This window comes from Stenella coeruleoalba (assembly GCF_951394435.1).
Source record: "Stenella coeruleoalba genome assembly, chromosome: 13".
NCBI lineage: Eukaryota > Metazoa > Chordata > Mammalia > Artiodactyla > Delphinidae > Stenella > Stenella coeruleoalba.
The window spans coordinates 40,931,230-40,944,568 of record NC_137159.1 but is presented as its reverse complement, the minus strand read 5'-3'; the positions used below and the strand labels follow the sequence as shown (position 1 = coordinate 40,944,568).

The 13,339-nt window shown below is 40.4% G+C and overlaps 1 long non-coding RNA gene across 6 annotated transcripts in view; it reads left to right on the top strand.

Annotated features, from left to right (window-relative positions):
- LOC307196374 overlaps window positions 1-13,339 on the top strand; it is a 606,711-nt gene that overhangs the window by 576,728 nt on the left and 16,644 nt on the right. For all 6 annotated transcript variants that reach the window (XR_013831117.1, XR_013831118.1, XR_013831119.1 and 3 more), the window contains 2 exons: window positions 12,658-12,778; window positions 13,185-13,313. This is a non-coding gene — a long non-coding RNA (uncharacterized lncRNA). The remainder of the gene's footprint in view (window positions 1-12,657; window positions 12,779-13,184; window positions 13,314-13,339) is intronic.

The following is a 13,339-nucleotide window of genomic DNA, read 5'->3' as shown; positions in this document are numbered from 1 at the left end:
AGAACTACGTGTCTGATGAATGAATTAAAACAGAGCAGGAGTGGCTTAGGACTAACTCTAACGTTTTTCCGAAGTGTGTATTCATGAGATGCACTCTGCTCTGAGCAGAGGTGCGAGGTGTGGTATTAGGCCAGCTGATCAATTTTTAATACCATCTAGAAAAAAATGTATGTGTTTATTAACAATTTGATTGCATATTAACTTACCTAAGCCTGCTAAGGATCTGGCTGAAGCCCATAAAAGCCAGGAATCTTGCGAAAGTTGCCCTTCCAGGATATGTTGAAGGCACCCGAGAAGTAATGCTCTTGTTTTTAAGAAATGTTTGCATCTACTCAGGGATTCTTCTGCTTCCTTCTTAGTTGTAATTTCTCCTTTGGTCAAAAAAGGAAGACAAGAGAAGGACTCTCCAGGTAAAAGCACACTTTTGTGCCTCACATTTCCTAGGTTTTCTATGTGGTCTAATAGGATTCATTTCAATGCCTGCTTGAGAACCATTAGTCCTCAGAAAGGCTGGCGAGAGAATGGGAAATCCATGAACTCAATATTGTTTCCCATGTTAAGACATTTCCTGTGCTTGTTTGTTAGAAGGCACAAGACCATTGAATCCTGTTCCAGATGGGTGTGTTTCAGAACCACATCCCAGAGCATGGGGTCATCCCAAAGCCTACCGATCCAGAAAGTGTGGTTAACGCAGCACACCCCCAACCCTACTTCTGCCAAAGCAAATCCAGAAGGCCTGGTAGGCATCACACATGCTTCAACTCCGCAAAGCTATTAGAAGTATTCCCTTCTCAGAGTTTCCAGGCCCTCTCAGGGTTATCTTCTTTGGGGGGACAGATGTGAACCTCAGAGGCTGGTGGTGGTCTGGATACACTTGAGGATTCCTTCTTAATAATAACAGTTAGTATTTATGGGGCACTTAGTGAGGACCAGATGCTGTTGTACACACTTCACATATACTGATGCATTTAAATCTCTCAAGAACCCTATGAAATAAGTTCTATTATAATCCCCATTTACAATGAGGAATTTAAGCCAAAGAGAGGTGAAGGTCATATAACTAACAAGTGGTAGACCTGGAATCTGAATCTGAATCCCTCTGACTCCACGTTATAGGCTCTTCACCATTAAAACCTACTTATTCTGCCATAGGCTGACACTGGGGAGCCTGGAAACGGAAGATGGACCCTTTGCCATCAAATTATATATCTTTTAATCTTCTAAGTCAATCCAAATTGGGAACGCATTCTTAGAATTTCTCCTTCTTCTGGGATCTCTGGGTCCTCCTTATCAAACAAACAAACAAAAAAACCTAAACACTAGAGATAGTTTCCAGATTTAAAGGAGTTTTCCCAATTAGGACTCACTTCTAGGACAGCTCTTAACAATATAGGTACAGGAGGTAGCCTCGGGGTTCCCACCAAGCAGACCAGTAGCTCCCAGGTACTTGTAACTCTATGGAAGGCAGTCCCTTACTCTTAGCAGCAGCAAAGGATGCAGAAAAATGTCAACCTGAAGGGGTGTACTATGTTGCCACACGCATGGGTTAACGTTATAAAATTGTGAGCATTCAAGAATGCCAGGCAGTGACTCCATTTGCTTCTGTTTGCAAATTCATTCAGGAAGGACCTTTGAAATTTATGTATGTGAAGATACAACCTAGTTCCTCCTCTTGTGTTTCCTCCCAGTGCCCCTTCTCCCCCTCCTTGCCCTACCAATTCACCATGCCTTTTTAAAGTCCTTTAAAGTTTTCAAAGTGCTTTCATATACATACTCCATGCTTTATGTCAGGTCAGGGCAAAATTTTATTGCATTTGGCCAAAGGCCATTTTGAAACTTTAAGAGAAAAAAGGAGATGCAACATGATCTTTGAAATAAAGAGATTAAGATAGAGCAAAGTTAAAGTTAGAAAGGAGTTATGAGTTTAAAAAATTATATAAAATAAAAACTTGTATGCATATTATACATATACAGAAACAGGACTGACTGACCAAATACTTCACGTGATTTTAAAAACAGATGGGGTTTAGGCAAAAACAACTAGCAGATATAAACAAATGATTTAAAAATAGCCTTTATCCATCTTTGATTTTAAACAGCTAATACATGTTCCTTGCAGAGAAATTGCTCCTCTCGCAGTGAAAAGTGAAAAATCAAAAATATAAACATCTGTAATATCATTATGCAGAAGAAAACCGTGATTATGTTTAGAATACAGTCCTCGAGCCTTATGTTACACATACACACACAGGCACACATACACACACACAGTGGAGCTAGAAATTTCTTTATGCTACGCTCAAATATGCAGAAAATAAATGCTGCCCTTTAATTTCTAGAAACTCTCATCTGGCCCATGTAATTCCACTTCATTGAATGGTAAAAACAACTTACTATCCATTAGCAATACTTCAGTCACTTCCGGTTTGTAAGTCTTCTTTCATTTTAACATTCAGACTAGTCCAGGTTACGATGGCTTATAGAGTCTTCATTGAAAGACTTAGTCCCTTTAGGAAAACGCTCACTCTTTCAGAGTGCCCCCCGCAGCCTCACTTTTCTCTTCCTCAAGATGATGTCCTGGTGTCTGAGAGACAAGGCTATAGCTAACACAGACTTAAACTTAGAATGAATTGTAAAAAGAGGCCACTCCTCTGAGATGACCAATGTCAGAAAGCTCCCTTCCTCCAGATCAGTGTGGCCTGCACCAGGGCACATGGTTCTCCAGGTGAGGGTGATGCCTCACATCTGTGCACAGATGGACCTCACATCTGTGCACAACCTTCCCAACCCTAAGACACGTCCCTGCTGAGGGGCCTGCTCTGTCTCCATGGAAGCAGAGGGGAGGGGTGTTTGGGTCCTTTTCCTGTGTCTGGCCCTGCAGGTCTCTGTGGCAAGATCTCTCCTGGGACGGGATGCTCTTTGCCCTGCAGGTGTCAACATCAGGTTTGGCCTGGGACCTGCTCTCCTATTATGTGGCCAGTACTTCAGAAACCCCTAGATGCCTCTGACTTGTCTCAGTTTTTGCTGATGCTTTTTGAGTCTCTGCCACATAATGTCCAGCCCCTGTCCTGGAAAGTCCGCCCAGAGTGTCAGCTGAGGAGGTACCCTAACTTTTATCACAGTCCCCCGTGCTAAGCCCACTCTGCCCAACTCAGCCCCTCCTGAGTACTTTCTTGGGGAGCATAAAGAAATTTCTGGGTCTTGCCTTTGTCACATGGGAAGTAATAATAGTTTATAGAATATAAATTCTCTTCCTTCCTCTTTCTAGCTAGGTGGCTCCACTGGGTTTCTTTTATGTGGTCATCCCCTTATTATACATCTAGTAGAGATAATTTCAACTTCTGCTTGAATTAGAACTGTTAAGTTAATGGAAGGTCAAAGGCACAATGGAAGTGATTTCAAGAAACTTTTGTAAAATTTACAGCGTGTATTCTGTGTCTGGTCCCAAGCTCACACTTTTTCTTTGTAAAGACCTTGAGCCTCTGTGGAAGGGTTTTGGTGCCAAACTCCTTGAGTCCAAAAGAGTTTTCAAAGGAATTATTTGATGCAGGGATTTGGACTTCTGCTAAGTTTTTATTTATTATCTAGAACGATGTTTGGTGAAAACCAACAACAAGATACACAGAACCAGTTTTAGCTGGTGATTTTTATATAGTTGGTTGAAAGTTTGCACTTATGCTCAAATTCTTACATATTTATTTTTTAAAATAAGAAGCGCTATTTGCAATTGTTACGGAGTTTGAATATTAGCCTTTTGAAACTTATGCAAAGTGAAAGAGCAGTATCTTCAACGTTGGGAAGATAAGAGGTTTTCCTCCAGTTAATTAAAGGGGCAAGAGTTATGGAACTTTATAGCCATTTAATTATGTCATTAGGTAAGAGTTGGCCGGCCAGCGGGGGAGAAACTATAGTGAGCTACCCTGTAGATTGAGTCTGACCTTTCAGGGCTCTGCCAACGCTCTGACTATGACTCACTGTATTTTTGAAAGTTTGTAACTAGATTGGCACATTTGTTTAAAAGATATTCCATAATTAAGTTTAAAATGACATCAGTACATAGTTTTCTAATGGATTTTTTTTTCTGGTTATAAGCGCTAAACATGGACAGTTGCCTCTGAATATTAAAAGCTCAAAGAGGAGGTTTTCCCTCAGTGTGGTCAGCATCATGGTCCCCTACCTTCCTTGTATGGACACCTATGTCTGTTAAATATCTCTCTCTCTCTCAGGATTCTCACGTGTCAAGTGGGGAAAAAAAGTAACACTTTTGCAATACTAATTCTACCTGGTATTACAGACTTATTTGTTTAGTCCTAGGTACCAAGGCCTTTATTTTCCCTCATTTAATCCCCACAACAAGCCTGTGAGGTAGGTTTGTTATACCTGTTTTACGAATGATGGAAACTGAGCCTGAGAGATGTTAACTGACTTGCACTAGATCCTATAGCTAATGAGTCAGATTCTACCCAGGCATCCATGACTAAAAAACCATCCTCTTATCTGCTCTGACTGGCTACCTCCCGCCCCTACCCTACCCTACCCAATTTGTTATGAAGATCAAAAGTATAAGCTATTTTCAACTAGGCACATTCTTTTCAAAGAATTTTTCCTCTATATGTATTTTCAGTGATATTTTATTTCTTTGCACCATTGACAAAAATATATAAAGGAAGACAACGAAAAATAACAATTACGACGTGTTGACGATCATAAAAACATTTAAAAGAAGAGAATGTAATTATGGCATCTGCCTATTTGCAACATTCTTTGATTTGCCTTCAGTTTCTGTCAAAAGAATCATACAATTATTTATAGTTTTCATATTAGAATTTGTGGTTGGGAGGGAATTATCTATGGTTTTCCATGATTTGTATCTCAGTTAATAAAGAAGTGTGGCAGAGTTCCTATTAATGTGTCCCTTGAAAGAAAAGTTGTCTAGGAGATTACATGCTCTCTTACTAAAATTGTCTTCCTCCAAAAAGACGTATACGTACCTGAGAAGCAAGTTCTTTTCAGGAAATATTAGAATAAGATTTGCTATTAGAACGCCAACTCTGCATATCCCTTCAGGATGGTGGGAAGATCAGCTGGAGTGGAGTGATAAAGAGAGAAGCGAAGATAAATATTCAAAGACTAACTTGTACTGTCATTGGCACCATTTAGTCCTGACAGGTATGAGAGATTAAAAAATAGAAAGCAGACATAAAACAAGCACTTTGGGGGATATACATTTACTTCACAAATATAATTAACCAAAAGTTTTCCAGCTATCTTCAAAAATGACATCTACTAAGAAAACTTTAGAATCGACCACATAAACTTTTGAACGCCTTGGCCTCAGGACACCTTATCTTGTCCAATGAATCAACCCACAAGATTTTATTTTCTTTTTTTAGTTTCTATAAAGTGTTCCAGACTCTGATGATCCTTTGTCCCTTCACACCCTTGCTATGTCAGACCAAATTCCATCCTGTTTTCTCCTTTATTATAGAATTTGGTCTTGTTTTTACAATCTAGACTTTCTTCATTTGCTTTTTAATTTCTCTCTACTGACTCCAAGTGCCTATGAAAAAAACAAAGCACTTTTAACAAGTGGACAAACTGCTTCAGTCAGTAGATTCTGCTTTTCTTTTTCCCAGAATAATTGCTGTTTTGTGTTTTCTTGCCATTTCATCACTTTTCTTGAGATTGTGGTAAGGTGTATATGCCATACTCTGAGAGTCTTTGAGGACTATGAAATCCTTTTTCCCTTTTCTAAGAGTACCTATCTGGTCACCCTTCAGTAGTTTTCTTTCAGGGCTATACTGATATTATTTTCTTATATTGGATGTAAGCATAAACAAAAGCATGTTTGGGGAAATTTCTCTCACATCATTATCCTCATTCTTTACCTCCTACTTCCATTTCAAATTCCGTGCTTTGTTGGTCCCTCAGTATCACTTAGATGTCCTACTTTTGTATTCTCATGATGTATTGTTCAACTGTAGCACTTGCTTTAAAGCAACATACTCAGATTATGTGCCTTTCTTTTCCAATAGACACCTTGGTAGCAAGAACTATGTCTTATTCAAATGTTTCACCTCCAGGATTTCAGCACAATATATAGTAAATACTAGGGGCTGGGATGGAAATAAACTGTTCAGTGGAAGTACTGCCTTAAATTAAGGGTGGGATGTTTGGGTTAAAGGACAGGGTTACTAAGGAAGAATAAGAAAGTAAAATGGGTTGATTTGGAGAATATAGAAGGCTAAAAGACAAGTTCTGTTAAGAATATCTGTGAAGCTCCTGTTTTGGGTTTTTTGTTTGTTTGTTTGCTTATCTGTGGAAAGAGAAGAGTACCATGTTCTCCAAGGCTGATCCCAAAGGCACAACCAAGCTCCTCCCAAGTTAGAGAGTTTTCAGCAGAGCGAAGAAGTAAGTAGAGGCTGCGTTATCTGCTATCATGTAGATATCTTTCGTAACTAAAGGCAAAGTAGGGTATATATCATCTATGAGTTCTGAAAGTCAATACATTTGAACTTACATGTATTGAGAACCCACTTTGTGCAGGAGCGACAGATATAAAGACAACTGTGACATTGTCTCCTAGTAACTCTTTTTCTCTCAACCAAATAAACTATTCCAGTCATCACAGCTGTCCCTCTATCAGCCGTCCACAATACCACTCAAGGAGATCTTTAAATTTTTCTTCTGAAGAACTCAAATGGCTTCTTTTTCCTATAGGTATTCCATTCTTTGCCCACTGTGAATTTAACCTTAAGTTTTCCGTAAATGGTATATCCAAATAGCGCTCTAGTAGATAGCTCATGTTGAATTGGTAATTTCTAACTATATGTTTTTAATTTATTCAGTTAAAAATATGTGTTGTGCAATGTGTATGTGCCTAGAATGTTTCTGTCCACTGAAATACATATGTGAACAAGATAGAAAAAGTTTCTGTTTTCATAGAGCTTACATTTCCATGAGGGCAGATAATAAACAAACATGTAATCAGTCAGCATTTATCCTACAGTAATGCTTTGAAACAAACAACTCTAAAATCTCTAAATTGAAGTACCAAACATTATTTTTTTATTAGCAGTTCTGTGAGTCAGCTGGAAGGTGACTGACCTTAGCATGGTTCAGTTTATCTTCACTCAAAACTGTCAGCTGGTATCAGATCTTTCCCCCTTGCCTATCTGGTTTCTCCCTGGACCAGCAGCTACCTGGGGCATGTTCTTCTCGTGGGGAATGGCAGGAGTGCAAGAGAACAAGCCAGAGCATGCCAGCAAGTCTACAACTCTGCTTCAGTCACATTTAGTAGTATTTCATTAACCGAGACAATTCACATACCAAGCCCAACATGAATGGACCAGAGAAGAAATTTTCATTCATAGGTGAGAAGAGCTGCAAATTTTATGGGAAAAAGTGTAAATGTATAATTTTATAATAGGAAATAAATAAAGAATTGAAAATAATTCAATCTACCCTCATGGTCGCAATTGTTCAGGATCCTTCTGCATATGGGACATACTTATTGCCATCCCAAGAAACCCACAAAATCTCACTCAGTTACAGCATCAGGCTCAAATGATTCATGTCAGGTATAGATGGAACTGCTCTTGATCTGGACATCTATGAACTGAATTACATGTTAGCCACCCCCCATACATTTAACATACAATTCTGGAATAGGGACAGGATAAACCAATTAAAACAGTTGTATCCAACAAGGAAAAAACTAAAGAAACAGAGAAGTCACTGGTCTATAGCAAGTTCGAAATTCTGCCAGGTTCCCCTACAAAGAGGCTGTTATATACTTTGGTTAGGCCCTGGTTCTGCACCTGGGAGTTTATCACCGAGATACTGTTGTACGTGGGTCTGCACTCTGCTCTCAGATCGCCTTCCTTTCTCAACTTTGGCTTTTCTGATGAATACTGGGGAATATGCCCTTCTTGGGCAGCTGGGCTGATTTCTCAGCCTGCTTCCCACCTGTAAGATTTTGGGAGCCAGAGATCTTTATATATCTCAAACATAGTCTTTTTAAATCCAGGCTGTGGAAATTTTTCCAATACAGCTTTCTCAAAAACTTTATGGATTTGCTATGTATGATTCCAGTCAACTACATGTGCCAAATGCCTTACCCACAGTTGTTTTGGAGACATGCTTCTTTCTAGATATAAGTGCAGGTACTTTGCATGTGTTAGTCATCTGTGAGTCATAAATTGTTTCCTGAATCTCTTCAGGGGTCCTAAAAAAGGGTGTGACAAACCACTTTCTTGACTTTGTCTTTACGGCAACGTTCCGATGACCACATCTTTACATAGAGAGAAATGATTTAATGATTCAAACTTACAATTTCCAGAATCTCGAGGTTCTCTCAATTCCCCTCAATCCTGCTTGCAAACCATTTTTTTCCCAAGCTCACCTCTTTCTTGTAGTAACTTATCAAATTCAGATAATAGCAGCCAACCCATGTTCTGAACATTCTGCCTCAAAAACTTCCCAGCCCAATGCTACAGGTACACTTAGTACATTTTTTTTTTTTGCCTTCTAGATTATTGTAGTCAGTAGTTTTATCAAATATTTTGTTACTACAGCATATGGGTGGTTGTTTTTCCAGCTTCTTATTACAGTTTTTTATAGTTTTCTCTCTACTTACCACAAAATCCCAAACCCAATGATACATATTTTAAAGTTTTTTGACAGCAGAAGCCCATTTCTGGTATAATTTTTATAGCAACTAGCAATTGGCACGTTAATGATGAATGACAAGCCTTATAACATGACCCAAATCTCAGAGGCTCAAACAATAAGTGTTTACTTTCTTGCTAATGATTGAAGCAGCACTACTTCAGGTCATCGGGGGACTTGGTTCTAGGCCTCTGACTAGGTTCAGTTTTGTTCTCAGAGTCTCTTCATTCTTCTTCAAAAACGGTTTATTTATGACGTATTTTCCTTATAGGGAAAGGCAGGAGCATCAGGATGCAAGCAAGACACACGGCATATGTAAAGGCTCTGTTCTCAACACACCTGCCAACATTAGTTAACCAATTTAAGTCACGTAGCTAAGCATACATAACATGCACAGTTACGCGTCACCTGGCATGGTCATTAGAGCAGAGAGGGAGTCAAGAATTGAGAACATTTCAAATAGCACACATGCAAACAAACAGACAAACAAATATCAACTAGTACAAATGCTGTGAAGAAAATAGAGTTTTACTTAGAGGATGCCTGAAAAGCTATTCAGAGTAGTTTCTTGGAGACGACATTTACACCGAGGCTGAATGCTCTCCAGGCAGAAGCAGCAGACGGTGCGAAGACCCAGAAGCAGGGATAAGCTCAGGGTGATGGAGGAACTAAAAGTAAGTCCTTGGAAGGGTGGTAAGGAGATGAAATTGATGAAGTAGGCAGAGATTATTTAGACCTAAGTTATTATCACTGTTACACGCATTATCATATAACTGGACATTTTCAAAGGATTATTTATCAAATGTTGAAAAAAAAAGTTTTTTTGTGAGTTCTCTTGGCTGTCATGATAACCCATGAGTAGGGCAGCTGAAGTCAACCAGTCTGGAAAGTTTTATCCAGATTGAGCTGAATACTCAAATCTAAATAATTTACCTTTTCATTGGTTCTTATTGGAGTGTTGGCCTGAGTGTTTCAGAGGGAACACCTGAAAATACTAAGAATTCTTGACTAGGGTGGTCCCAGCTGAAACACTGGAGAGGTAAAATGGTGGCCTCGAAACTACTTGGCTTCTTAACAATTCCAGGTATTTCTTTCCCCCTGGGCTTCTGAGAGATAACTGGAGATATAAAGGCGTTGGCGCCTTCTTTTCCCCCTTAGTCTCACTCTTGGGAGAAACTTCTTATTCTTTTGCTCCCCAGAGGGTTTTCTAGGTCTAAAATAGTGACAGCCCTCTTTGTTGATGATATCCTTCCCTGGGAAGTCTTTGTGCTGGTCCTTGGGATACGACGCAACCCTTGGTATAAACCCCAAAGGTGCAGCCCATGCCTTTGGGAAGTTCATGATTCATTGGGGTGTGATATAAGTTCAAGTGGGGCACACTCATGACCACAAACAGTGCGCTCACGTATAAAGTCACTTATAAGTATCTTAAAATGTCACTCTGTCAGAAACACAGAGGTGCTGATCGCTGAACTGCCCTTGATCATAAGATCTCGAGGACTTTCTAGAAATGACCATTAATCTTGGTCCTATGTGAAAAATTTGATTAAAAAATTGACCTTTAATTAGCCAGATTTTCTTTTGCCCTTATCTTTGTATAGACTTAAGGAAAAGAAAGCTATTCTCCTTTCAAACACTTGGGAAAAAAAAGTAAATCAAACCCAGCCACATGGAGAAGCGGCTGCTCTCCCTGGGTCACAACAACACCTCTACAGGTGTGCCCTTGACTTCTATTAAGAACGACCAGCGAAACAAGTGAAATCCCCAGCTGTAACTTTGCGCCACAGCATCTTTTATCAAGAAAGGGACTGCGTCTAGATGAATCAGAGTATGCTGGCTGGTGGAGCTCAGACACAATCATGTGGTTTTTCAGGAGAAATAAATGTGACCGTGTTTATTTCACACACGTTTGTTTGTCAGAGGACTTCAAAGCAGTGGGCAGAGATCAGTTAAGCATGGCCACCTGTCCCAATGGCTGCACCTCTTCTTTTCAGGTGGGACCCGGAGGTCATTAGCACTGAGGCAGCTCATGCTTGGTTCAGCTCCTGTGCCACAAGGTAGGACGGGAATCCTGCCAGGAGGAGGACTTGGGTCCTGGCTCCTAACCACCCCTGTTGGATTTCAGCCGGCAGCACTGCCCAAAGAAGATAGCAAACTGAAGGAATCTTCCCGCCCATGCGAGTGGCAGGTTAAAACCTATAGGACTGTTCAATCAAAGGCATTGCGTCGCTCTGTCCTGAGCTGCTGTTGTACGCTGGGACACATGCTGCTAGGAGACAAAGAGGACACGCGTTTATTTTCAAGCGCAGGACTTTGGAACCACTTGGGAAGAATATTCTTGATTGAGAACCAAAACACTCCATGATGCTTAACCAACCTGCAAAGTGAAAAATCAGCATCGGCCCATGCAGCCGGAAGGCAGGAGGAAGGACCTATACCCTGAAAAATTTTTTCTTTCAAAATATCCCTTAAACGATATTTGTGTGCATTTGCAAAATTACCCCTTTCTGAATCAAAGTCTCAAGCTGTTTGCATCTGAGAACATATGTTGTGCCGCTAGACAGCCTCTCAGCCCGCCACAGCCCCTGATATCCCCCGCCGCATTGAATAAGGGCCAGTTCCCGGAAAGAAGGTGCCGCCGCTCAGTCAGTGCCCTGTAATAATATTTTAAAATAAATGATATGCATCATTAAATCACCAAGGATGACTAACTCAATTTTAGAAAACCCACAACTCCAGCAATCATAGTTACAGCTCTGATTTGAATATTTTCACTTTCACCTGAACAGCCAGTGGGAGCCAGTGAAGCAGATTCGCATCCGGGCTGTCGTCTCAGAGGAGCAGGAAGGAACCTGTGATTATGTAGTTACAGTAACGTCGGCTAGATGCCTCCCGTCCACCAGGGCTTTTTAGACTTTTCCTTCCTCCCTTCTTGCCTTCTAATTTACATATCACAGGCATCTTCTTTGTAAAGTTATCTTAAATAATTTATTAGATTGATCTTTTTAAAATTCTATCCTGGCTAAATGTCATAAGGAGAGGGGAAAAAAAAGTCTTCTAAACTTATTTAAAGGTTCTACTGGAGTAGGCCAGTTACCTGCTTCACTGCTGATGTTCTAAAAATACCTCCATGTCCGTACTATTATCCATTCTTCACGTCCAATTGCTCTGTTATGGTAATAGTCAGAAGCACACCATGCAGTAATTACTTACAGCTGACTGAAGAAAAGAATATTCAACTCCCCCACTGTTCCACGAGAAGGTCTTTATGCTCTATTAACTCATTCCTGTTTATTAATACTCTACTGGTAATTCAGACTGCTGCCTCTTAGGTTTGTAATAGGAGGACCATTAAACTGCAATTACTGACCATATGGGTTGGCGAATATTTGTTGTTTTTTTTTTGGTGGGCTTTTCTCCCCCCACCTCCTTCCAACTTGTTTTTTAAGAAGCCATATTACAACATAGTAAAAGTAACATCACATCTGCATGAGATTAACAAGCTTGGCAGTATTTCTCCCTTAGAAAATGTGAATTTATTCCCAGATTATCATGGCTAGCTTAGGAAAAAGAGATCATGGGAGACATAGGAAAATGTGGAAGATTGTTCACATGTGGGAAGACCCCCTACTCTGGACGAGGATTTGGCACTTGTGTTCCCTAAGTCACTCAGCGGGCTGTTTCTTACTGCCTTTGAGAAGGCACTGACCGACCCTCAGGCACACTCTACTCCTGAAAAATAAGCATATTTACTGAGGAATCCAAACCTAATACCATTGTCCATTTTATGTTCCCCCAAGCATTTGGAAGTGGTCACTTTAAAATTTAACATGTAGTCAATTCATCTTCCAAAGAGCAGATACCTGAACTCTGGGAGATGACAAAAGGCTCCTCCTGGGAGAGGGATGACATGAGTAACGGGTTCAAGTGAGGCAGGCAGGTGGTAAACCATGAGTATGGTGATAATAACGTGTGCCTCTCTCTCAGGTAGTGAGCACTAAACATGTGGCCAGCATTAAGTACGTTTAAAGGGAGATGCGTCTTCGAGATATGTAGGAGACCAGGAGCTGACTTCCATTGGAAGATGCTGGGTTGTGATCCAGAGCAGGTAAGTTATTTGACCAGCAACCTCCACCAAGGCGGAGGCTGGGTACCAGGCTCCCTGACATAGTTTTATCTCCCTCCAAAGCAGGTGGTCCTCTTAGTGCCCCTTGGGGCTTGTCTTCTAACTTCTCGCCTTTCCCATAAGGGGTGTTTCTCCGCTTGTGTACAAATACTTTTAGCCCTTCAACAAACAGTAACAAACCTCTGAGAACTTCAGCTTGCCCCAGTCTCACCCTTTGCAAACTACCAAGCAAATTTAGCGTTTACCTGTGGCAGGTGTTTGTAGCTAATCTGACACTCTTCCTTTGTTACCTGCTGGTGTTGTGTGTGGAAGTTTCTTCTCTCAGATACGCACTAAATCCTTCAGTACAAGGACTGTATCTTTTAAACTTTTTTCTCCTTGCACCTAGTTTGGTAATGGATGCTCAGTTGGTGTTAAATAAAGATTGGAAGAATTTAATGGAAATACGTAAAAGAAAAAAGGACATCAGTCCCTAAGTTTTCTTACATAGGGAGACGTAGAAGCTACAGTTTCTGGGGTAAGTTTGGAAAAAAAAAAAAACAG